Source organism: Lynx canadensis, chromosome A2 (assembly GCF_007474595.2).
Source record: "Lynx canadensis isolate LIC74 chromosome A2, mLynCan4.pri.v2, whole genome shotgun sequence".
NCBI classification, from domain to species: Eukaryota; Metazoa; Chordata; class Mammalia; order Carnivora; family Felidae; genus Lynx; species Lynx canadensis.
Genome location: NC_044304.2, coordinates 82,268,389 through 82,293,225, shown reverse-complemented (window position 1 = coordinate 82,293,225; position 24,837 = coordinate 82,268,389). Strand labels below are relative to the sequence as shown.

At 38.2% G+C, this 24,837-nt stretch overlaps 1 protein-coding gene and 1 pseudogene across 1 annotated transcript in view; both read left to right on the top strand.

The window, feature by feature from the left end:
• MAGI2 (membrane associated guanylate kinase, WW and PDZ domain containing 2) overlaps positions 1–24,837 on the top strand; it is a 1,350,333-nt gene that overhangs the window by 924,024 nt on the left and 401,472 nt on the right.
• The window catches only part of LOC115527308, a 46,606-nt pseudogene continuing 39,570 nt past the window's right edge, over positions 17,802–24,837 (top strand).

The window sequence follows — 24,837 nt, the reverse complement described above, 5'->3', positions numbered from 1 at the left end:
ATATGCATCCATACACACAAACACACATATAAAAACATGTGCATAGATTATATATATACAATGGAGTATTACTCGGCAATCAAAAAGAATGAAATCTTGCCATTTGCAGCAACATGGATGGAACTAGACAGTATTATGCAAAGCGAAATAAGTCAGTCAGAGAAAGACAAATATCATATGATTTCACATATATGGGAAGTTTAGTAAACACAACAGATGAACATAGAGAAAGGGAAGGAAAAATAAGATAAAGACAGAGAGGGAGGGACACATGGGTGGCTCAGTTAAGCATCCAACTTCAACTCAGGTCATAATCTCACAGCTTATGGGTTTGAGACCCATGCACTGACAGCTCAGAGCCTCAAGCCTGCTTTGGATTCTCTCTCTCTCTCTCTCTCTCTCTCTCTCTCTCTGTCCCTCCACCCACTTGTGTTTTCTCTGTCTCTCTCTTTCAAAAATAAATAAATAGACTTAAAAAAAAAACAGAGAGGGAGGCAAACCATAAGAGACTGAAATACAGAGAACAAACTAAGGGTTGGTGGAAGGGAGGTAGGTGGGAAGATGGGCTAAATGGGTGATGGGCATTAAGGAGGGCACTTGTTGGGATGAGCACTGGGTGTTATATGGATGAATATAACATAAATATGTATAATATATATGAATATAATATAAATGAATTGGTTTCAGGGTTCTTCTCTTGAAACCAATGGTACAGTGTATGTTAACTAACTTGAATTTCAATAGACTTTTTAAAAACCACATACAAAGAAATACACATAGTCTTCAGAATAAAAAGGGCATTCGTAAAGCACTGCTTCCCATTCATTTTGACAATAACAGCAATTAGTAACTTTACTTTGTGATTGTTCTTCATGCCTGTTTTGTTGAAAATATTAGTACATCATGTTTATAAGAAGGACGTAAGATGTTTGATCCAAATTTATTCTTTCATTCTTTTAAAGCTATATGTAAATTATAAAATTAACGTTGCCGAATATGAAAATATTTCAACTCATTTTGTCATACTGTTCAAGGCTTTGGAGATTAATGGATATACTTGTACAAAAATCTTTTTCAAAGTGTGATGTATTGAAAAGAATATTTAGGCTTTAGAGATACAGAAGTGGACTTGATTACCAACTCTTATACATTGTTATAGTCCGTATTTTAATTTATTTTTTATTTTTTTATTTAAAAAAATTTTTTTAATCTTTATTTATTTTTGAGAGAGAGGCTGTGTGAGCAGGGGAGGAGCAGAGAGAGAGGGAGACACAGAATCTGAAGCAGGCTCCAGGCTCTGAGCTGTCGGCACAGAGCCTGATGCGGGGCTTGAACTCATGAACTGTGAGATCATGACCTGAGCCGAAGTCAGATGCTCAACCGACTGAGCCACCCAAGTGCCCCCTTAATTTATTTTTTAAAAAGTGATTATTTTTACCTTGAATGGTTGTCGTGAGGATTAAGTGAGATGCCATATAAAACATGTAGTATACTCTCTGATCCCTCTGTAGAGTCTGGACAGTGTGGTCTTTTTCTCCCCTTTTTATTATTATTCTTATTAAAAGAACATGGACTATCCTATTTTAAGGGCATATTGTGTGTCCAAAAGTCTGCTAAACATTTTCACTACATATATCACGCAATCCTCACAAAAACCCAATAAGTAGATATTATGGTCGCAATTTAGAAGGTAATGAAACAGACTTAAGGGATGAAATGTCTCGTTCGAGCATCGATCAGCTAGTAAATGGCAGAGTCTAGATTTGAATGTAGGAGAATCTGACTTCTTAATCTAATTCTGGAAGCTGGAGAGTTTGATTCCAAAAGCATCCTCACCGTGGTAAGTGAGTAAATTTGGAGGATCTAAGAGAGTTTGGGAGGGAAGGTTGTGTCAGAGGCTGTCAGAGCCAACCATTTGCCAGTGGCAGTCATAACTGAGTAGTTTGTTAACACCTAAAGAGGGCAGGGCTGGTAGGCTGAAAGGAACTCTTCGGGAAGTCCCCAGGCACAGTGAACTGAGAGGAAAAATGCTGTCCATTGCAGTTCACAGGGACCTCTGGGAGCTGCTCGGAAAGGCAATAATCTTCTAATTCTAGAAATCTAATCTCCAAGAAAACATTTGCATTAACCTGTAGATTATTTCTAAATTTATGTCTCTTGCAAATGCGTTCATGCTCATGTTGGTTGATATCTGCTGCAGGAAAAGGTGAACCATCTCCTTTTTTCAGAGCACTGCAAAAAGGTCATTCGGCAAGCAAATGGCCCATCCTTGTGTGTTTAAGCATTTGTCTGCCTCATTCATACCCTCTGCCAGACTCCCTTCCCGTTTCTTCCTATCTGTGAACTTCTCATCTTTAAAACCCAGTCTGAATATTTAATCATTCTGGAAGATTTCTCTGGTTTGTTTACACCCCTACCTTTATGAAGTCCATCATACTCTCTTCTCTGAGACTTATATAGTTTGTACATCTTTCCAGTGGTACAGTTACCACACCTTTTCACAAGTCTCTTTGTGCTAGCATATAGTAGATGTTCAATAAATGTTTGTTGAATGGTGATTAGACAGTGAAATCCCTGAAAATAGAGACTGAGTCTCAGTAATCTCACTGTTAGCAATGCCAGGCACTGTGCTTGGCTCAGAATATATGCTCAGTAATTGTTTTTTTAAATAACCAAATGAATGCCGACTGTGACAGACTCTGAGAAATACCACTCTCTCCAGTTTATTGGAGATTGAAGGCTTCTTAAACAGAATTAGAGTTGCCATCTTAAAAGGACATTTAGGGAGCACCTGCATGGCTCAGTCAGCTAAGCATCTAGCTCTTGGCTTTGGCTCAGGTTGTGCTCTCAGGGTTTGTGAACTTGAACCCAGTGTTGCATTGGGATTCTCTATGTCGCTGTCTCTCTCTCTGTCTCTCTCTCTTTCTCTCAACCTTAAAAATAAATAAACTTAAAAAAATGAACATGTTAAAAAAAAAGGACATTTTTGGGAGATGGGAGATGGAATAGAAATGACCAGGGGCTATGGGAGGGGGGAAATGGGGAGATGTTGGTCAGGGGTACAAAGGTTCAGTTATGCAAGATGAATACGTCCTAGAGATCACATGTACAACAATGTGACTATAGTAAAGAATATTGTATTGTATACTTGGTATTTACTGAGAGGGTAGATCTTAAGTGTTATCACAAAAAAAATGTAAAAGAAAGAAAAAATGATAACTATGTAGGGTGAGGAATATGTTAATTACCTTGATTATAGTGAATATTAATATCTATTATATATATTAATCATTTATAATTGTTAATTATACCTCGATAAAGCTGGGAAAAAATAATGTTTGAAGGAGATGCAAAGTGGAATCTGTCCCAGGATTTATAGAACAGCACAAATTTGTAAAAAGCCTCAAAGTTCAGCATAAGCTGAACTGACAACAAATGTCATATCATCAAACATCTCTTTGTATTATGTATAAAGAGAGACTGAGCACCCCTGGTAAGGGGTAAAATAGAGAACAGAACTGTGTGACTTCTGGATTGTTACATCTTCTCCTTTAAGACGAACTATCTTCCAAGGGAAAAAGACTAGGGAAAAAGTATATCACATAGAAGAAATTAAAACTCAAGTTGTCCAAGTGAGTGTGTTAGTCTCACGGTTACAAAGGTGGCCTGAGAACTTTAATAATATTTCTAGTGGGTCTCCTTAATGTAGTTCAAACTTCCAGACCAAGATGCCAGAAGTAATTACAGTGGAGGAATTTGAGAAATATTGCCAGAGTCCAGCTCCAGCGGGTCCAGGGGTTCCCAAAGGATGAATGGCGTTGGCGAAAAAGTGAAAAAAAAAAAAAAAAGAAAGAAAGAAAATGGACACAGACAACAGCAGTGTGTTGAACTGGCTGCTTTATTGTGGCAAACGTCACATTATATTTGTCAGCAATTTCCTTGTAGCGTACGTCATCTATGTTTTCTGGCATTATCTAAGTCTAAAAATGTCCCTATGTGTAATCACCCTTTAAGGAATAACGTGGTTATTTTCTCATAACGTTCCCTCCTGCCCTTTGCTTATTGATTAATTTCTTCATATTATTTTCATTATTTTCATTATGTATCTACGTGTATCTATAATCTATAAAGCATTTGCTTTGTTGTTTTCATGAAAGGTCATCTATCTCTCAACACCTCAGGTGGAACAGTTACAGGGACATGACCTCTTAGTTGTTTCCCTGAACCATTTGTGGTTTGAGGAACAAAAGTGTTTGCCTCAGTCCGAGGTGCCAGGAGGGGGCAAGAGGGCCTTAGGGACCCATGTCTTATGCATTCTCAGAGAGATAACGCACCTAGGAACTAATGAACCATTCTGTACCTTAACCGACTAGGTTCAGTCTTCATCTGGAACGCCTCCTGGGGGCCAAGTGGGCCTAGGGTTGGAGTAACTTGTGCCCATGGATACACTCCTTTGTTTGCCAGAGTGGGGCTTTCAAATCCATCTGTTCCTTCCTTGGCTGAAAAATATGTGGGGCTATCCTTCCTTTGGGTAGAGGACTCTTTATGGGGGGTGGCAAGGGCTAGATGAAGGGCCGCAGAATTTCCTTGCAGAACCTTATTTCTTTCCCGATGGTTCTTTTCCCAGGGGGTCTGTCGAGGGCAATTCCCCAACAGACAATTCACGAGGTACTTTTATTAAGGCCAAATTACATAAAAGCGGGAGGACAAGAAGCTCCACTGGGCCGCCCTGCAGTCCTGATCCGTCCACCACCCAAGCCCTGCCATCAGCTGGTAGGATAGCTCAGCTTCCAGCAGAATATTACTGTTTTCTAAAAGACCAAAGGAGCAGGTTTTATACATGAAAAGTAGGTAGACTTACTATCAAATTTTAAAGGGAAGAAACAAACAAGAAAAAAAATAAGCTTATTTAAGATTATTTTTAAGCACTTAGGAAAGCATGTGGGGCTTCTTACAAGCCAGAATGACATCACTAAAAATAAGGAATACCAATTATTTTTCAGTAGGACCACCAGATTATGGCAAGAGAATACTAATAATACCACTTTTATTAAATTAACAGCTATGTGCCAGACTCCATGTTCAGCATATGTTTTAATTTTCTTTTTCTTTTTTTTTTTTAAATTTAACATTTATTCATTTTTTGAGAGGCAGAGTGACACACACAGTATGAGCAGGGGAGGGGCAGAGAGAGGGAGACACAGAATCGGAAGCAGGCTCCAGGCTCTGAGCTGTCAGCACAGAGCCTGACGCGGGGCTCAAACTCACGGACTGTGAGATCATGACCTGAGCCAAAGTCGGACGCTTAAATGACTGAGCCACCCAGGTGCCCCTGTTTTAATTTTCATTAAGACAGTAACATAATCTCTCAGACTATCTTAGTATAAGGTAGTTGAAAAAATTACCTAAAGACTTGATAGTCTGCAGGGAAAGGTTCTTTTGCTATCCACATTGTCATATTGCATTAGTATTAGAAGCAAGGTATGCTGATGGTAGTAGTAAGTGGCTCAAAGCAGGGAATTATAACTAATTGGATAAAATGACAAAATCAGTGTTTCCCAACCATTCAGTGTGAAACTACTAAGAGATCAGTATTTTAACAGATCAATATAAATTTCTGAATTCAGAGGGTTTTTTTTTTAATTTTTATTAATACACTTTGGTTTGAGGAAGAGTATTAAGTTTGTAGAAAAATTGATAAGAATGTGCAGAGTTCCACATACCCACCTCACGGTCCACACCACCAACACACACACTTTCTCCTTTTAGTAACATCTTGCATTAGTGCGGTACATTTGTTGCAATTGATGAACTGTTATTGTCACATTATTATTAACTTAAATCTCTAGTTTCCATTAGGGCTCGCTCTTTGTGTTGTGTAGTTCTGTGGGTTTTGATAAATGCATAATGCCACGTATGTGCCATTACAGCAGCATACAGATTAGTTTCACTGCCCTAAAGATCCCCTTGTCCACCTATTCACCCCTTGTCCCTAGCAACCACTCATCTTTTCACTGTCTCTATAGGTTTGCCTTTTCCAGAATGTCATTACTCTTGGAGTCATGCAGTATGTAACCTTTTCAGGTTGGTTTCTTTCACTTAGTGGTATGCCTTTACAGTTCCTTTATGTCTTTTTGTGTCTTGACAACTAATTTCTTTTTTTTATTTCTGAATAATGTTCAAGTTTAAGGAGATACCACAGTTTATCTATTCACTTATTGAAGGATATCTTAGTTTCTTCCAGATTTGGGCAATTATGAATGCAGCTGCTGTAAACATTTGTGTGCAGGTTTCTGCATGGACATAAGTTCTCAACTCATTTAGATAAACACTTAGGAGTAGGATTGCAGAATTGAGTGATAATACTATATTCAGCTTTATATGACACTGCCAACCTGCTTTCCAAAATGGTTGTATAATTTTGCAGTTTTACCAGCAATGACTGAGTTGTTTTTTACTCCACATCTTTACCAGCAGGTGATGTTGTCAGTATTCTGGATTTTGACCATTCTAATAGGCGTGTAGTAGTACTGAAATCTGTTTTTTTTTTAAATTTTTTTTAACATTTATTTATTTTTGAGAGAGAGAGAGAGAGACAGAGCATGAACGGGGGAGGGGCAGAGAGAGAGGGAGACGCAGAATCGGAAGCAGGCTCCAGGCTCTGAGCCATCAGCCCAGAGCCGATGCAGGGCTCGAACTCACAGACCACAAGATCGTGACCTGAGCCGAAGTTGGATGCTCAACCGACTGAGCCACCCAGGCGCCCCTGAAATCTGTTTTTAAAATCAGTTTCACATGTAGTGAAAGGAGGAGATTTGCTTAAGAAATGGTTGAAACAGAAAAAAATATAATCCTTGGTTGATTCTGTGAATCATAGAGTCAATATATAGAGTTTTATGCACTTGCTAAAAACAAATGAAAACAAATACCTTGCATGTTATTGAGATGTGTTAGTTGTACCAGCTGTCTGTTCGTGTGAAATAATAATCACATTATGCTCTGAAGGTCAGGGCACGTGTGGGATATGGTGGACAGGTCAGCTTGGGGCACACGGTATACTGACAGCTTGGACATCTTCAACCAGGATGCAGATATGATGTCAGTCGAAAAGCTGTCAAAGTGGGGCACCTGGGTGGCTCTGTTGGTCAAGCTTCTGACTTCAGCTCAGGTCATGATCTCACAGTTCGTGAGTTTGAGCCCCACATCAGGCTGTGCATTGACAGCTTGGAACCTGGAGCCTGCTTTGGGTTCTGTGTCTCCTTCTCTCTCTGCACCCCCTCCACTCATTCTGTCTCTCTGTCTCTCTGTATCTCTCTCTCTGAAAAATAAATAAACATTAAAATATTTTTAAAAACAGTAAAAGGGAAGAGTAGAAGAAGGAGAAATACCAAAATTCTACCAAAATATTTGGGCAAATGTCATGCTAAAGGAATTGCATTTTTGTGAGTTTCCAGATTCCTAAGAAAAGGTTTCCCTATTGTCAGATAGAAAATGGGGATAATTCTACTAGTCCCCAGAGATTTTTTTTGGTAGATTATATGAAATAATGTCTATAGAGGGCTTAGTATATTGCCTGACACATGATAAATGTTCATCACTGCATCAGATACGCAGATCCAGAGGTCAGGAGAGAGATCCTGGCTGGGAAGCATGTGAGCGATGCCTGAAGTGAAGTATTATTTAGACCAGTTGACTAGCTCACCAGGGATGCATATAGAGCAAAAGAGAAGAGGACCAAGACCGCGTCTGAGAAGAACAGGAGGAAGAGTAACTAGCCAAGGACATTACTGCAAGAAAGAAATGAACAGATAGAGTTTTTGTGGTTCTTGGCTTCAGGTATATATCTGAAGCCAAGAGCCTGGGGAAACAGTAATTTCTTTATACAGATTTGCTTCAAATCCTTTCTCTCCTTTTAGCCCTGAAGAAAGAGTCCCTCATAAAAGAGTCGATCATTAGTGAGATTGTATGGCATTAATGAAGTATTTCAGCTTCTCCATCTGTGTATTCGCATTGCACCTGGTACCTGGGCGCTTATCTGCTGCACATGTAAGGAAAGGTTTACATGTGTTCATGATGCAAAGGAGATCCGGCAGATTTCTGTCTAGCTGTCTGGATGGGCAGTCAGGAGAACACTGTGACATTGTAAGATTACCCGTTCAAAACTAAAGTAAAACCTTAGAGACTACAAAGAACAGAGGAAAGAGGCTATAAACATTCAGCTGACAGTAAACATGACATTTTTCTATTACAAGTAAAAAGAATACTTTTAAAATATATTTATTGAGTTTTCATGTTGAAAACAAATGTTTTTTTAAAAGAAATGCAGTCAGTGAGGGGTGCCTGGGTGGCTCAGTCGGTTAAGCGTCCGACTTCGGCTCAGGTCATGATCTCACAGTCTGTGAGTTCAAGCCCCACGTCGGGCTCTGTGCTGACAGCTCAGAGCCTGGAGCCTGCTTCGGATTCTGTGTCTCCCTCTCTCTCTGACCCTCCCCCATTCATGCTCTGTCTCTGTCTCAAAAATAAATAAACATTTTTTAAAAATTTTAAAAAAAAGAAGAAACCCAGTCAGATATTGATATGCAATGGGATTGAAATCATGACCTTATTTTCTAAAATTTAGAAATATGCTAACAAACAATGCAAATGTTTACATATGAATGTTCACATTGGATTTATATGATTTGGGGGTTGATCTTCAGTAACTTTAGTACTGATTTAAAAGTCACTTTCAAATTACTAGACACTTTTATACTGTTTTTCTGGTGCCTGGCACTCTGGCACATGTGTTTAAACTAAATTTTTCTCCATATGTCCTTAAAGGGTGATTGCTTTCCTTGTTGTGCATACAGTTAAGTATTCAATGAAAGATTATATCTTCCTTACCAATTAATCAGATAACTACTTTTTTGGTGGTTTTCCCAGAAAAAAAATACATTTTTTATAGTTTAACACCGTGGGTTTCACATTTTCAATTGCTTACTTGAGGACTTTTCAAGTCATTAACACACAGGTAGTAAGTACAATGTTTTAATCCCAGAAATAAACAACAGACACATCAAAAGCATACTTTTAATATTATTGATGATACCCTTTATTCATTCTGTGCTTTATAGTTTTCAAAGCTCTGAAGATGTGTGTGACTCTTACTATCCAGATCGTGACTATTGTCATCAAAATCAGAGAGACAATGCCACTTCCTGGTTGCAGATATGGGCTTTGGAATCATATAGAACTGGAATTGCTCCCTGATTCTCCAACTTAGTTTGTGATCTTATTTAATATTCTAAGTCTCAGTTTCTTCATTTTTAATAATACCTCATAGAGTTGCTGTTAAGGAGTAAACAAGTTAGTATAGGGTCCACACTCAGCACAGTGCCTGGCACAGATCAATACTAAACAATGTTAGTTTTCATGAGCATCCTCAACATTAACAGGTTACGACGATATTGTTATATCAACAACCCTAAAGATTCACCCAGATGTTGGATCTTGGAAATGAAGCAAAACTCTTAAGATCATTAATTATGCAAACATTTAAAAAATTCCTTTTAAGTAATCTCTGTACTCAACACTGGGCTTGAACTCATGACCCCAAGATCAGGAGTTGCATGCTCTACTGACTGAGCCAGCCAGACACCCCCAAATATTTTTAAATGCCCTATACTTCCCAAGCACATATCCTAAGGGTACATTCATTAGTCTAATAACAGTGCTCCTCAGCAAAAGCCCAAATATTGTGGGAAGCTTTGCAGCACATCCCCCTCTTGATGATTCACAGTGTGCATCAGTGTATTAAAAGCGCTGATTCAGGAAAGAAACTTTACCATCAACAGTGCCAAAAAGTACCTCATTCACACAGCACATATTCTATGCCAGATGGTTCTGAGGTTTTTACACAGAAATTAATGTGATCCTCACAATATACCTGTAAGGCAGATACTATCCTCATCCCCATTTTACAGATTAGGAAACAGGCTAGAGCATACCCAAGACCTCTCAAGTACTTAAGAGGCAATCTCAGGATTAGATTCCATACAGTCAGAATAGGAGCTGCTATCCTAACACTCCACGTGGTACCTCTGTCTTCCTCCAGGACTTTTAGGAATTAAGTAGTTTCATGCTCAAGGCCCACCTTTGGAAACTGTAAACTCCTTCAGGGACTGACACTGCATTATTTTAATGCACTCAATAAATGTTTAAGTCAGTTCTAAAACAATTTCTTTTTTAAATTTCCCTCTGAACATTTCCCATTCTGAACATTAGGAGGAACCCCTTCATTCTGATGCAATGTTAGAAATCTATGTTCTTTAGGCCAGTAAGCCCCGCAGAAAATTTCTGAAGCTGCACACATTCAGATACGAAGGACAGGAAGGCCACAAAAAATAGGTACTTATTCTGCACAGAGTCAATATTTGACACTGGGACACTTCCATGTCATTTGGTAGGAGCTAAAGTAACGGAGAGAAGTCCACCAAAGCGATGAGTTCACTGCAACTCTGAATGGGTCGCATGTGGCTAGCGCATGAAGAAACACTTCTGGAAATGACCTTGACATCAACATTTCACCACTGCTACTCACCACCGAAAGAATTACTTTTTGTCTTTTACTTACTTGTCTTAATCTATCGCTATGTGAAAATCCTATCACTATTGATCAAGGTACAACAATCAGAGCATGAAGCTCCAGGCCCCTGCTCATCTCACTATTGCCTGAACCTACCCCTAAGCCAGACCAGGTGGTGAATGAATAAATGAATAACGGATGGATGAATGGCCACCCATGGCGGAAAACACAGTAGGTGGGAAGTTGGAATGACCTTAGTTCTAGTCCCAGCCACATCACTAATCACTTTGTCACCTTGTGGAAATTACTCCCCTTTCAACTCTATTTGCCATCTGTGCCAACAAAAGTGACAAAAAGTACAAGGGAAAAAATTGGAGAAAATGAGAAATGTTCCTGACACTCTTAAGTTAATAAAGACCTGTTTTAATCACACAGACACAATCTAAGAATGTTTTTTTTTTTTTTTTAAACTTACACAGGCCTCAGCATCCTGTCTGAAAAACACTTTCATCACAATGAAGCATGTGCTTTGTACATGCTGTATCCAACTTAGTCATCTCATTAATGAAAGCAAAATTAGAGAACATTTATTTCAGTTGATTAAATGATCCCTAAATGGGGCAATTTCAAGATATGATTAACTTTCCATCTTTTATATTTCTAACTAGACATTCTTCTTCCCCCTTATTCATACCCTGAGGGTATGCAAAGGTTATAAATAAAATAATATTTCCTAAAATGTTTTGCATTTTAATGAATTCCCAAAATTGAATTACCAAAAAGTCTTTAATATTGTTTAAATCACTTGAATATTATGCATCAGTATTTTGTATTATTCATGAAAATGCAGTCTTCTTGATAGTACAGTTTGATAACACAGGAGGAGCAAATGATAAGATATTGTGAAGATATTATGAAGAAAGTCATGGAAAAGTTAAAATTAGGTGATAATCTCACATTCTTCGAAAGAAAATTTTCCACTAACTTATATACATAATACATTTCCGAATGAATTATATATGTCCATAATTATTCAAGAAAGGTATGAAGATTCATTATTTGTGGTAGCTACTATAAGCATAATCTCCCAATTCAGTGTTACTATGAGAGAGATTTTAAGCGTGAAGAAAATACAGTTTTAGATTAAATAAAATCGCAAGTGAAAAAGTTACTTTTAATTCTCTTCTGATTACCTGATTATACCAAACTTCAAGTATGAAAATTTTAGTTTGGTGATAGTATGTCTATATCACCTTTTAAACACACACCAATGGCTGTTTTTAGCAAATGGACCCCTTCATTTTAATGTAGTATCAGAAATGTATATTCTTTTTTTTTTTATTTTTTTTTAACGTTTATTTATTTTTGAGACAGAGAGAGACAGAGCATGAACGGGGGGAGGGGCAGAGAGAGAGGGAGACACAGAATCAGAAACAGGCTCCAGGCTCTGAGCCATCAGCCCAGAGCCTGACGCGGGGCTCGAACTCACGGACCGCGAGATCGTGACCTGGCTGAAGTCGGACGCTTAACCGACTGAGCCACCCAGGCGCCCCAGAAATGTATATTCTATAGGCTAATAAGCTCCTCAAAAGATTTCTGAGGTCACATAGATTTGGATATGAAGAACAGAAAGGTTCCCAAATAGGAACCTTATTAGGTACTTATTATAATAGTAAGTACCTCAATAGGTACTTACTAGGCATAAAATCAGTATTTAACACTGGAACTTTCCCAAGGCGCAAGTAAAAACTAATACAAGAGAGATCCCACTGAGAACTTTCAGAAGATAATGGGATCTAGTCAAAATAGAATGAGATTGTTTTATCTCCATTCTATTTATGTTTACTATTATTTTCTATTTATGTTGGGGCAAGCTGGTTTTCTTTATATGCAGTGGCACAAAGTTTCTAGCTTACATTTTTTAACCTTAATTGTGCGTCAATTTAAGGAAAAATATTAAGTAAACAAAATCACTGATGTGCCAAAATTTCTGGCAGTGGTGTATTAATGACCAAAGTTTGGGAACTATTGTTCTTTTAAGTTCAAACATACAATCTCTTTTCTAACTCCTGACATTTGTCTCCATAGTTGCTTATCAGTATCGTTAGCCATGAAAGCAGCCTGTCAATGATAGTGATGGGAAGAAGTGCTAAGGTAGCAGAATGAAATTACAGGATTGTGAAAAGGATTGAAAGAGAACATTTGTGTCTGATAGCTTCCATTTATCACAGAGTTGAGTGACTGTTTTAAAGTTGTATCAGATGCCAGATGTTTGACCTAAACACCAGGATTATAGGTGCTGACCCACTCGCTGCCCCACTTGGTCAAAAATCCATGTACAACTTTTAACTCCCCAAAACTTAACTGCTAATGGCACACTGTGACCAGCCTCAATAAATCAACAGTCAATTAACATATATTTTGTATGTTATATTATTATATACTGTATTCTTACAAGAAAGTAAGCTAGAGAAAAGAATATGTTATGAAAAAAATCATAAAGAAGAGAAAATACATTTACAGTATTGTCCTATATTTATAAAAAAAAAAATCCACGTGTAAGTGGACCCATGAAGTTCAAACCCGTGCTGTTCAAGGGTCACTTGTATATTTACCTACTGAGCCACTCACACTGTTAAATGGCATGGTAAAAGATTTTCTTCCACAAGAAATTGTGTGTTATTTTATTCAATCACTGACTCTTTGATAAGGCTCATCTTTAGTTATCTTGTTCTAACTTCTCGCGTGTTTAATCTTAGCGTTGTCTATCATCAGCAATTTGCTAGCAGACGTGAGTATGGGTATCTGTGTGTATCTTACTATGCACATATAAACACATACAAAAATATATACACACACATGCACACATATTTAAGTTACTGTTTGAAATATGAAGCATGGGGCTAACATAACAGTCTTGTTTTGAGCACCAGGGTTTATGCTAGAACAGGGTTTTTGAAATGTCACCTTGTTTTTGAAAGCTACATCAGACTATGTCAAGACCTATTTGAATGTGCGTCTGCATGATGGGAGTGTTAGCCATGGAGTTTAGAATGGTAAGTTAAGTTTAGACTTGGTACATTCTTGCTCAGATTAGCTTATTTTCCAGATGCCCATTGGTAAGTCAGGTGCCCTCGCTGCATTCTTTCAGCTAACATGTATCAGTGTTATTAACACCAAATATTGTCCTCTATTTGAACATATAGATAATGTCTCTATGGGGAGTACCACAATCTTTCCAGAATCATTCGGATGACAAATTTGTTGTAACTGATCAACTGTCATCCACATAGGATAATCAAAATGACTGAGTCTTCTGAGACTGCCAAGTGTGCTTTCTGTAAAAGGGCCACAGTTGATTGGTTTGACCTGAAATTAGGTACAAAAGTCACAATTTAGATGGGTTTTGTAACTCTTCTGCTGATGAGTATATAGTCACAGCCCGGTTGTTTCATGCTTATGAGCATAATTGGGACACCTAAAATAAGACGAAAGTGCTGCAGCCCTATTTCAAGTGTGAACTCTGGGAAAACTAAAAACTTAGTATTTCTAGTTCATGTGTGAGTATATAATGAGCCTTGCTAAAGTGACATTTCATAAAGAGTGCTGCTTCTCTGCTTGCCCACTCTGAGCATCAGAGCTGTGCTGCAGGACCCATCTGGCATAGGTCTTAATTGGTAACAAAATCTGGAAGCATTGTTTCATTGGTACTTCAGGAAGACAACAAAAAGACGGAGCTGATGATGTATCTATTTTGCTTTGAGGTAACTCCTAGTTATTTGCATCAGTAATTTCCTGGTATTAGGTCTCGTTCCTTTTCTTGAAGAACCACTGAATCCCTTAAGTCAGCTAGACTCCTCTGTTCCATTCAGATTCCTCAATTTTATATGTTCATCCAGGATCTGTTGATTTTTTTGAGAGTCCCACATCATATTTATCCCAGTTGAAATTAGTCAATTCTCTCATAGAAAATTTTAAACATTTTAAGAATTCAGTGTCGAGAGCGTCTGCTTAAGTGTGCCTGAGTAAAAATATTTTTACTTCACCGTCCTCCCTCAAAGCCCATTAAAAATCACCATAAATAAATATATACAAAGGAGAACAGTATCATCATCTGAAAGAAGCCAAACCTATAGAATCTTTTTAGTTTTGAAAATTTAGAAAAACATTTTTTTATTTTCAGATTTAACTCTTTATTCCTATTGTAAAATTATTGTTATATGTAGTTTGAACTGAAGTGAGGAACTGCACACAAATTTTAAAGTATATCTTGCAGCTGATGTTCTCGCCCTTATATCTCTTTTCAGATACAAACACACATTTTTGTGTGCTTTCATTTCATGATAATAAGGTATATATTTTCCAAATTTTACTTCATCTATTTGTGTAACATCATATCTTAGAAGCATGACTCGTAAACTGAATGTTGTGGGATATTTTTCAACCCACCCAAAATTACTGACAACTGGATGTGAGGGTGATCTGGCTATGACATCTGTCACCCCACTGATCGCCAGGGTTGATTCGAGTGATGTGGCTGGCTCGGCGGGTGTCTCCTTCCTCCCTCACCGCTCCATGTACCTCCTTCCTGCTGCTACGTGCTTGGTCAGAGAGGACGACCTTCCCTAACAGAGGAAGGGCCATTCTTTTTCAAGGGTATACAAGTAGCTGTTCTCGCCTACTAGAACCTCCATGCAAGGTCTCAAGGTCCATTTGTAGGAGAACGTAGGGTGGTCAAGCCTACAGCACTTTAGACACATCCAAATGAGGTGCTGCACGTGACAGTCTACCTTTCAAAACACACACACACACACACACACACACACACAATGAAAACAAAAAACAAAAAAACCTGACTACTAACTGAAACCTTTATTCTGTATTTATTACATGTGATAGCTGGCATATTTGGGTTTAAATGCGTCTTCTGTTTTTGCGCTTATCTTTGCTTCGGTTCTGTTTCACATACTTGCCTTTAAGAGTGTATATAGCTTATTTGCACTCTAAACTGCTTTCTGTTGGGACAAAAACATGACTTTTAAAAAAATGTTTACTTATTTTAAGAGAGAGGGCACGTGAGCAGGGGAAGGGCAGAGAGAGAGGGAGAGAGAGAATCCCAAGCACTGACAGTGCAGAGCCCCACATGGGGCTCCACCTCATGAACCATGAGGTCATGACCTGAGCTGAAATCAAGAGTCCAATACTTAACCGAAAGAGCTACCCAGGCACCCTGAAAACATGATTCTTAAAAAAAAATTTTTTTAAATACATATTAGAGGGGAGCCTGGGTGGCTCAGTCAGTTGAGGGTCCGACTTCAGCTCAGGTCATGATCTCATGGTTAGTGAGCTAAGCCCCACATTGGGCTCTGTGCTGATAGCTCAGAGCCTGGAGCCTGCTTCAGATTCTGTATCTCCCTCTCTCTCTGTCCCTCCCCCACTCCCTCTCTCTCTCTCTTTCTCTCAGAAATAAATAAACATTAAAAAAGTTTTACAAAATAAAAATACATATTAGAGTTCAAAGAAAAATTAAAAGACGAAGACAAAAAAACATGAAATAGAAACTGGCAGGGGTTGAGAAAGAAAGAGACAAGAAAAAAAGTATTAAGTATATAAAAGTTACATTAAAAGCAACAAAAAGAGCATAAACATGATTTTTAAAAATCAAGAAACAGAGAAGATAGGCATGAAGAAAGAAATACCTTAAAGAAATATTTTAAAAGAGTATACAGAAGATGATATATATGAGAGAGAAAAGGTAAACCTCACATATGCATAATTGATGTTTCTAAAGAACAAAATGTATTAATAAATAAAATAGTAGGAAACTCTCCTGAAATTATCAAGTGTGAGTTTATAAATGGATCTGGGTCTCGGAAAATATGGGATCGTCAGAAAAGCTGATGTAAAATAATCAACATCAAAGTGAATCCTGATAAGTTACTATAATTTTCAAAAATATACAATCATATATACATCTAAGGCTTTTTTTAAAAAGCATTTTATGTGTAAGGAATAAATGCAGGTGAGCCTTATACTTTTTGGTAGCAATGCTCAATATCAGAAGTTAGATAATGTCTACTAAATTCTGAGGTAAAGAACGTTTGAGCCAAGAATTTCACAGTCAGCTCAAGGTATTTTATAAGTATGTATGGAAAATTTAAGCCAACCAATAGACATTCTCTAGCAAGCAGGTATGTAGCACATGGGTCCCTTCTTTAAAAATCTGACATGGTTATCATCACCAATAAATGTCACCTTTGTGTGAATTATGGTGAATAAACAGTATGTAAACATAATTCTTGATAATTTGAACATTTTGAAATCAAATAAAAATTCTGAGTAGAGGAGGGCACGTGGTCTGATGTGTGCTTTCAAAGAGGTTTGTTATGGCTAACGCAGTGAAGGATTTGAGTAAGGTAGAAGCTACTAACGTAACCAAAGGTCAGGTCAGTCTGGGCTTGAAATCACATTAAGGGAATTTAGACATTTTCCTAAGAGCAGTGGGAAGCCACTGTAGGACTCCAAACTGGGCTTCTATATTTTCTGGGGAAACAGAGGTATGTTTCTGGGCTGAGAGTGATGAGGGAAATGATGGGGCCAGAGGTGGGAGGAAAAAAGAGGTTTAGAGTACTTGTATGAAGAATAATCGGGAAAGCTTACTAAAGAAACTGTAAAGATGTAGCACTTGCCCAGAACCATTCTGTGCTGGTGCTGCTCATGGCTTCAGCCCTTGCCTTCTGGAGGCTGAAAATGGCTTCACTTAGGAGATTAAGCCTTTACTCCCCTAGCCTCACCCTCACTCCTGGGTGGGAGGCAGCAGCCCACATCTATGATTGACTAGCCTGGGAGTTCAAAAAGCCTGCCCCAGACCTTCCACTTACAATGACAGCGTTGTATAGCTTTTTGTTTCCCCTTCTGCCCTATCCTGCTTTTCTCACTCCCATTTTCCTGAGAGCACTGTCTCAACAAATCCTGGGCAAGAATTCCTGTCATGGGAATTGCTTCAAGGAATCCCAACCCAACATAGAGTTTTCAGGGCAGTTGATGTTCGATACCACAAACATATAGTGGTCTTAGTCTGTGCAACTGTGGTTTTTCACCAGTGTTAAGGATGGGTCACCAGGGGTAGATCTAAAGATTAAACATTTAGATTTATCCATGGTTGTGAATTCTGCCACCTGAGTGGGATAGAATGACCATGGAGTAAAAGCAGATTTATGAAAGAGAAGTTTACACGATGGGCTCTGACAGCCAGGCTGGATCGGGAAAAATGTGCAGCCAGGATGACAATGAGAGCAGAAGGGAAGATGAAGGACAGAATGACCGTGGTCACTAATAATTTTGTAAAGTATATATATACACGCATAATACTATATACGATATACTATACATACATATACACAGTAAGATATGTGTGTATGTAAATTGAGGAAGAGCCAGAAAAATAGAATAGTAGAAAGACTGAAGTTAAAATCTTAAGAGATAGATGCTACATATCAAGTAAATTGCATAAGGAATATTAACGGAACAATTTTTAATTCCTTATTTAACCAGGTTTTGTTTGGGGCGTCACTAGTCCCCAGTACAATAATGCTGATAAGTTCATCTTATGAATCTAAATCTTTAGGCCAATGAAACATTTATCCTTAATGAGAAATATAATTACATAACAAGTGTTACTTCCTCTTTCTGTCCAGCCATAGCAACAGGAAAAGACTGTTGGGTATGAGTTTGGATTTCTTCCCCCTCTAGAGAAGGGATTCTTAACATGTGGCCTCAGGCCCATTGGTGAATGTGAGGATCCTACTGATAGACTAAGAAGGGATCCAGAATTGAAAGTCTTTGTTTCTTTAGTTTTCACTTATGATTTAAGGCTCTGTATGGAGAGCTAACTAAATGTGTTATTAATGATTACGTAGTTCCTAAACTAACATTTGCACCCATTTTCCAATGATTTTCATTCAGTGTTCTGACTGCAGCTCAGCACTGGAACAGAAAGGTATAATTTGAAGTTCCCTGGGAAGACAGGAGCTAGAATAGTAGGTGAGCTGCAGTTTTTAATCACACCTAAATGTCCTTAGTCAAAAACATTCAAGAGGCTGCATTCAAAGTATAGCTCAAGTAAATAGCATCTCCATTCAGTGCTATCTCCAGTAGTATCCAATTTTATTTCAAAATAAAAAGCAGATCTCCCCTGAAGAATCTTCTCTTCCCATCACTAGCCCTTCTATGTGCATCTACGTGCACCTCCTAAGGAAAGGATGAGAAGAACAGCGTGTCACATTCTCTGTTTGGTCAAACTGAAGGGCAGGGCACTAACTTTGAGACATCCTTGATGTCTCTACTCCAAAGCTGGTTCAAATTCACTCAATTTTTTTTTTTGAAAGCATAGTCCTAGTATGCAGATTAGTTAAAAACATAGATAGAAATTATTGGATGTTTTAGAAATCCCAGTGTGGTTATTATGACACATGAATAAAAAGTAGAAGATTCAGGTGATTTGTATCTAGAAAAGAGGAAAATTAGTGACATGGCTTTAATAATACAGGATTAGTTATAATAGAAGAATAATCAAAGAATAATGGAGGAATGAGTCCACTAGATTTCATTCACTCAGAAAATACATATGGTGGGCTTATTATCCTACAGCACTGTTCTAGAGACTAGGAATATAAGAGTGAAACAAAAAAAATCGCACTGTGCTCTTGTGATGCTTATAGGCAAGAAGAAAAACCAGGTGTGCCAACCTGGAAGCAGGATCTTGAACTTCAGATACTGATTACTGCTGTTGCAAGCCCAAGACAGAGCCCCGCTCCTCCAGTACTACCCCCACCTGTTATTGTCAAATGTAAATCTTATCACTGCCTTCTTATCTTTATTCATCTGTCATAATAAGCCCACAAGGATTTTGGAAATGTTCTCAAAAATGTTCTTCCCAAACACATTTTACAGAGCTCAAGTGACTAATCTATTTTCGTTAACATAGCCCTGCTTAGTAGTTTCCTAAAGTTGCATAAAGTGAGAATTTGTCATGAAGAAGGGAGATGCAGGGTCATACACCCACTCTATAGTAACTGAAAATAGGATGCAAACCATGTATTGTCCTTAAATGTCAAGTCAAGTGACAGACCATATGAAATCCATTTGGCTCGTTTAAAATGTTCTTTCAAATAAAAGAAGCAAAACAAATTGTATCTCAACTAACTTACTTTTTCCTGAATGAAAAAAAAAACCTACCCTTTCTAATCTCCTATTGTAGACAGGAACAAACAGGTTTGCATCAATAACTTCCGTGTGTTTATTATGTATGTTCAAAAACAGTGAGTACCAAATCAAACAGTTTAATGCCCAATTATGTTAAATAGCCCCCCTCTGGATTTTTTTTCCAAAATAAATCTAAGTAAATATTGATAAACAGCACAAAGCATATCAATAATTTGTTGTCTGAGCTTGTTATTTTGGGGATTAAAATCACAGCTGAGAGAGCAAATAAATATTACAAGTTACACTGCATCATATTTGCTAAACTTCCTAAATTATTAGCAAATCCACTGGGTAAATGCAACGGCAAAGCACAATATGTTTCCCATGCAAATCTGAAATCCACTTACCAGGCATAACAGGGTATAGATGAGATTTCAAATATATGATTACAGGAGAATTATTGATTCACCGTTTTCATTTCCAAACAAGGTCATTCTAAGGATTACCTTGTAGGTTTACCCAAAATGAAATAAGAGAAGAATATATCAGGTTTTTTATTAATCATTTCTGTGTGTACTGATTTGGAGGTCAGTTTAACCAGTTTGTACCAAGAAGATGATTGGTGTGAGCCACATAGATAGAACCCATCCTCAAATGAAATGCAGTCAAATAGGGAGTATATGAAGTTAGTGCTGGAAACTCTCCACCTAGAGGAATGAAGGTTCCTGTAGCAGTGTGAGAGCTGGGGGTGGTGGAGAGAAGGTGTTTGGATAGGGAAGGGGAGCAGGAGTCCTGCTTCTGTGAACTGAATTGGGCCTTGAATTGATTAGGAGTTTAACAGGAACCAGAGGAGAAGCAAAGACTTGGGAAGAAGAATTTGTGTAACCAAGGATCATGGGCACATCTGCCTTCCAGGGCAGGAGGATCCCTTTCCTTTAGCAGAGGATCTTTTTTTTTTTTTTTTTAGCTTATTTATTTATTTTGAGAGAGGAAGAGAGAGCCCAAGCCAGAGAGGGGAGGGGTAGAGAGAGAGGGAGACACAGAATTCCAAGCAGCCTCCATGCTGACAGTGAAGAGCCCAACATGGGGCTAGAACTCATGAACCATGAGTCATGACCTTAACCGAAACCAAGAGTCAGATGCTTAACCAGCTGAGCTACCCAGGCACCCCAAGCTGAGGATCTTGATGAGCAGAGGTATGTAGGAGGGGGCCCTAAAACTTCAGTGGGGTAGAGGCTGGAGAGATTTGCTTAAGAAATGAGAGGTCAGAGGTTTGCTGCTGAGAGGATGAGGGAAGAGAAGAGAAAGGGCAAGGTTGGAAAAGGAGACTAAAGCTAAAATGGAGGGAATTTCTGCAACCAGAGTATCTAACATGCATTGTTAATTATTTCATTCTTCTGCTGTAATTCCTCTCATCTCTTCAGACTTCTGTATTTCATTTCTTCCAACAAATGTTTTATGTGGGTGGGGTTTAGGTGTTTGTGATATTTTTTTATTTAGTCTGGTTTTACTTTGCTATTGGGTTTTGGTTTTGGGTTTGGGTTTTTGTGGGGTTTTTCCCCTTGAAACTAAGGAAGAGGGCTGACTTCCATGACTGGTTAATATAAAAGAGAGACCACAGTGGCAGGAAGGTGAGTAGAGCTGTAAACTCATCACAGACTCTCCTCTGGTTACAAAACACTCGGGTCACAAAAAACTCTAATTGTGCATAAATCCAAAGTGATCCCACATGAGCAATTGCTATTACCATCTGTTAATGGCTGGAAGAACTGTCTTTGTCTATGGCAATTGAAAGTTTTTAATAATTGAAGTGATTCTGATAGTGGAATTTTCTTCTTTATTCCCACTACCCCACAAATTCCTATAAATCTTAGAGAAAGCATAAGATCCAGCATTTGGTGTCATTGGTAGCTCAGATCCCTTTAAACCACTATCTTCAAGTGTGTAGAGAGCACAACTAATGTCAAGGTTACATATGTAATCCGGTTTGTCTGGGGCAAAGTGTGTGTTACACAGAGGAGAGAGCTTAGTAGAGAGCTTGGAGTCCCATTGTGCAGAAGTTTGAATGTTTAAGTCAGGAATCATATTTCATTCAACCATGAAGCTCCCTTGTAATTCAAAAGGCAAAGGCTATTGGAGGGTAATGGGGAGAAGTTGAGGGGGAGACAAACGAAAACGAATTAATATATCCAACCTAAATATCTCCTTTGAGGCCCACATCTATATGCACAGCTGCCTATTAGACATTTCCACTTGGATTTCTCACGGGTGCTTCAATTTGACTGAATTCATCATCTCACTTATATATACTTCTCTACATGTCTCTTATTTTGTTTGGTGGCACTGTCTTCTTAGCCAGGAATCTGGGAGTCAGCTCTATCTCTATTTCCCTTATGCCATACAACAAACTGGTCACTGTGTTGTGTTCACATGGCCTTGAGGTTATCACTTTAGTTCATCTTTTCTTTTCCAACCCATCACCCCTCATTTGGTTCTGGCCCTCATGGTTTCTCATCTGGATTACTAGAGTAGAACATGCTAGGTGAGTCAGAGTGCCTGAGTTCAAATCCTACACCACACCTCATACCTTTCTACCTGCTTCAGTTTCCTCATCTGTAAAATGGAGGAAATAAAGCACCTACCATGAATGAATGAATGAATGAATGAATGATAGAAGGAACAAGAAAGAAATTATATATGTCTTAATTTTATCTGGATATGCATACAGGGAGTCAAACAACAGGACAGCACTATCGGATAGGAAAATAATGGGAGCAATACATGGAACTCTAAATATTTTGATAAAAAAAGGTAAAGATCAACAGGTTAAATTAATTTAGTAATAATATTTATTTAACTTAACATATCCAAAATATCATCTTTCTAGCTTGTGGCACTAGCCACACATCAAGTGCTCAATAGCTACATGTGACTGGTGGCTGGGCTCCCATTACTGGGTAGGGCAGCTCTGGAGTTTATTACATTGTTGAATAGTAATGTCAAACCAGCAAGAGGAAACCTTAAGAAGGTCTGTGGAGAGCTTCACATAAAATTATTGTTACACAATTAGGCACTCCACTTTAAGTACTTGTGCACTGACTTTATCTTTCTAGCTGAACTATAAGCTTCTTGACAGCAGGGAGAGTTCCTGTATCTACAGTCTTTACTGTTGAGGACTCTGCTCAATAAGGGATTCTTGAACAATGACTGACTTAGGCAACATTCAAGCTTTAGCTCCTAAAATTATCAGGGCCCACCCAAGGAATGAAAAATTCAAGAACATTGTTTTTTTAACTCCGTGCTAATGGTCAAACTGCTTCCAGTTGCATGTAGGAGTTAGGAATGGCAGGCTCGGGAAACCATTTTGACGTAAATTGAGGAACCAGGAATGTGCAGTGTCTGCCTGTGGGTATTCTTTAGGTTCACCAAGAGCAGAGGGTTCAAGGTGGTTATGTTATAAATCTGAAATCCCTCAATGCACTTTTCAGTTAATTCGTCTTCAAAGGAAGATGTTTTCCTCACTGAGTCATGAACAGGAGATTAATTTAAAGGCAAGCAAAGGAGAAGAGCCTAAACAATCCACTAATGTTGCCATTTTCCCATTTCCTGCTTTTGATGTATTGTGGACCCGTGACTGATGGGGCAAACTCCAGCTCTAGAAATACATGTTTCATGGAGAAAATCCATTTCTATGCCTTGCAAAGCAGAACTACAGGTGCAGCAAGCGAGTCAACAGTACCAGCTGCTCCTTGGCTCTGGTTTCTTGAAGAGAAATTAAAGACCAAACCCAGGTTTGGAGGTAGTACAAAATCACAGAGAGGACAGCAGCGGAGTTTTCATGACTTTGGCCCCAATTCTAGCATCTCCTCCATGGAATAGCATACTCACAAAGAGAATGCAGCATACAAAGGCTGGATGTCAGAGCTAGTCTCTGTCCATATTATGGTGAGGTTGCTTAGTGATAATGTTTTGGCAGGCATTAGTACTTAACCAGGAAACTCATTGTAGGTTTATATCTTAAACCTTTATTGGCTGACTTGGGATACGATGTAGAGCATGTTAAAGAGTAAACTAGTCACTTAAAAAATTAATTTGTATTATAAATTCTAAAACAAAAAAAATCATATTCCTAAATTATTTGTGTGTGCGACTAGTTTATTCTTTTAGAAAAAGACCCCTGTGCAGTCATATCAGAACAAAGAGGAATTTGGTAAAGGTATGAGAGGAACAAGCTTCTTTTTACATATAACATGAATCCACTTTTCATTTGTTTTTTTAAAGTTTATTTATTTATTTTTAGAGAGGGGATGGGGGCAGGGCAGAGAGAGGAAGAGAAAAAGAATCCCAAGCAGGCTCCACGCTGTCAGCACAGAGCCTGATTCTGGGCTCAATCTCATGAACTGTGAGATCATGACCTGAGCCAAAATCAAGAATTGGATGCTCAACTGACTGAACCACCCAGGTGCCCCATTAATTAACTTTTTAATAATGAGTTTATGCTTTTAAAAAAGGATCCCCATCAGAGTCTATCAGAATAAAGAGAAATATAACATATATGTCAGGGAATCTCGAAAAATGTCATTTAGTTATCTGTTTGCTTTATTCTCACCAATTACCTTGTGTCTTATAGTATCATATGTCTAGTGCCACCAAGAATCAAGGAAACAAAGTGCCATTGCAAGTGACATAAATAGCAGCCAATAACAAAACTGTCAGTTTTTGATGTTGCTCCTGGATCATTTTTGACATTTTATTACTTCATTTGCTGTTCTGAAACTTTTCATGAATTATGAAGAAGAATTTTCATAAGGTGGAATTTTCATGAGGCCAGTGATGGTGAAAGCTGGAATTACCATTTCGAAAACTTGTATTTGCAGACTTTTTTCTACCCATTATCAAATTACAAACATTCACAACTGCTCTTTTTTTAATGCCATAGTAAATGTTGTGGGCCATGACAGGTCACTTGGGAACGTAAAACAAATGCTAAGAGAACATGCAGTGGGCAAGCCACACCATTATCTCCTTAAAATGTAGTATTAGTGCTGTAATAACCACTTGTAATAGAA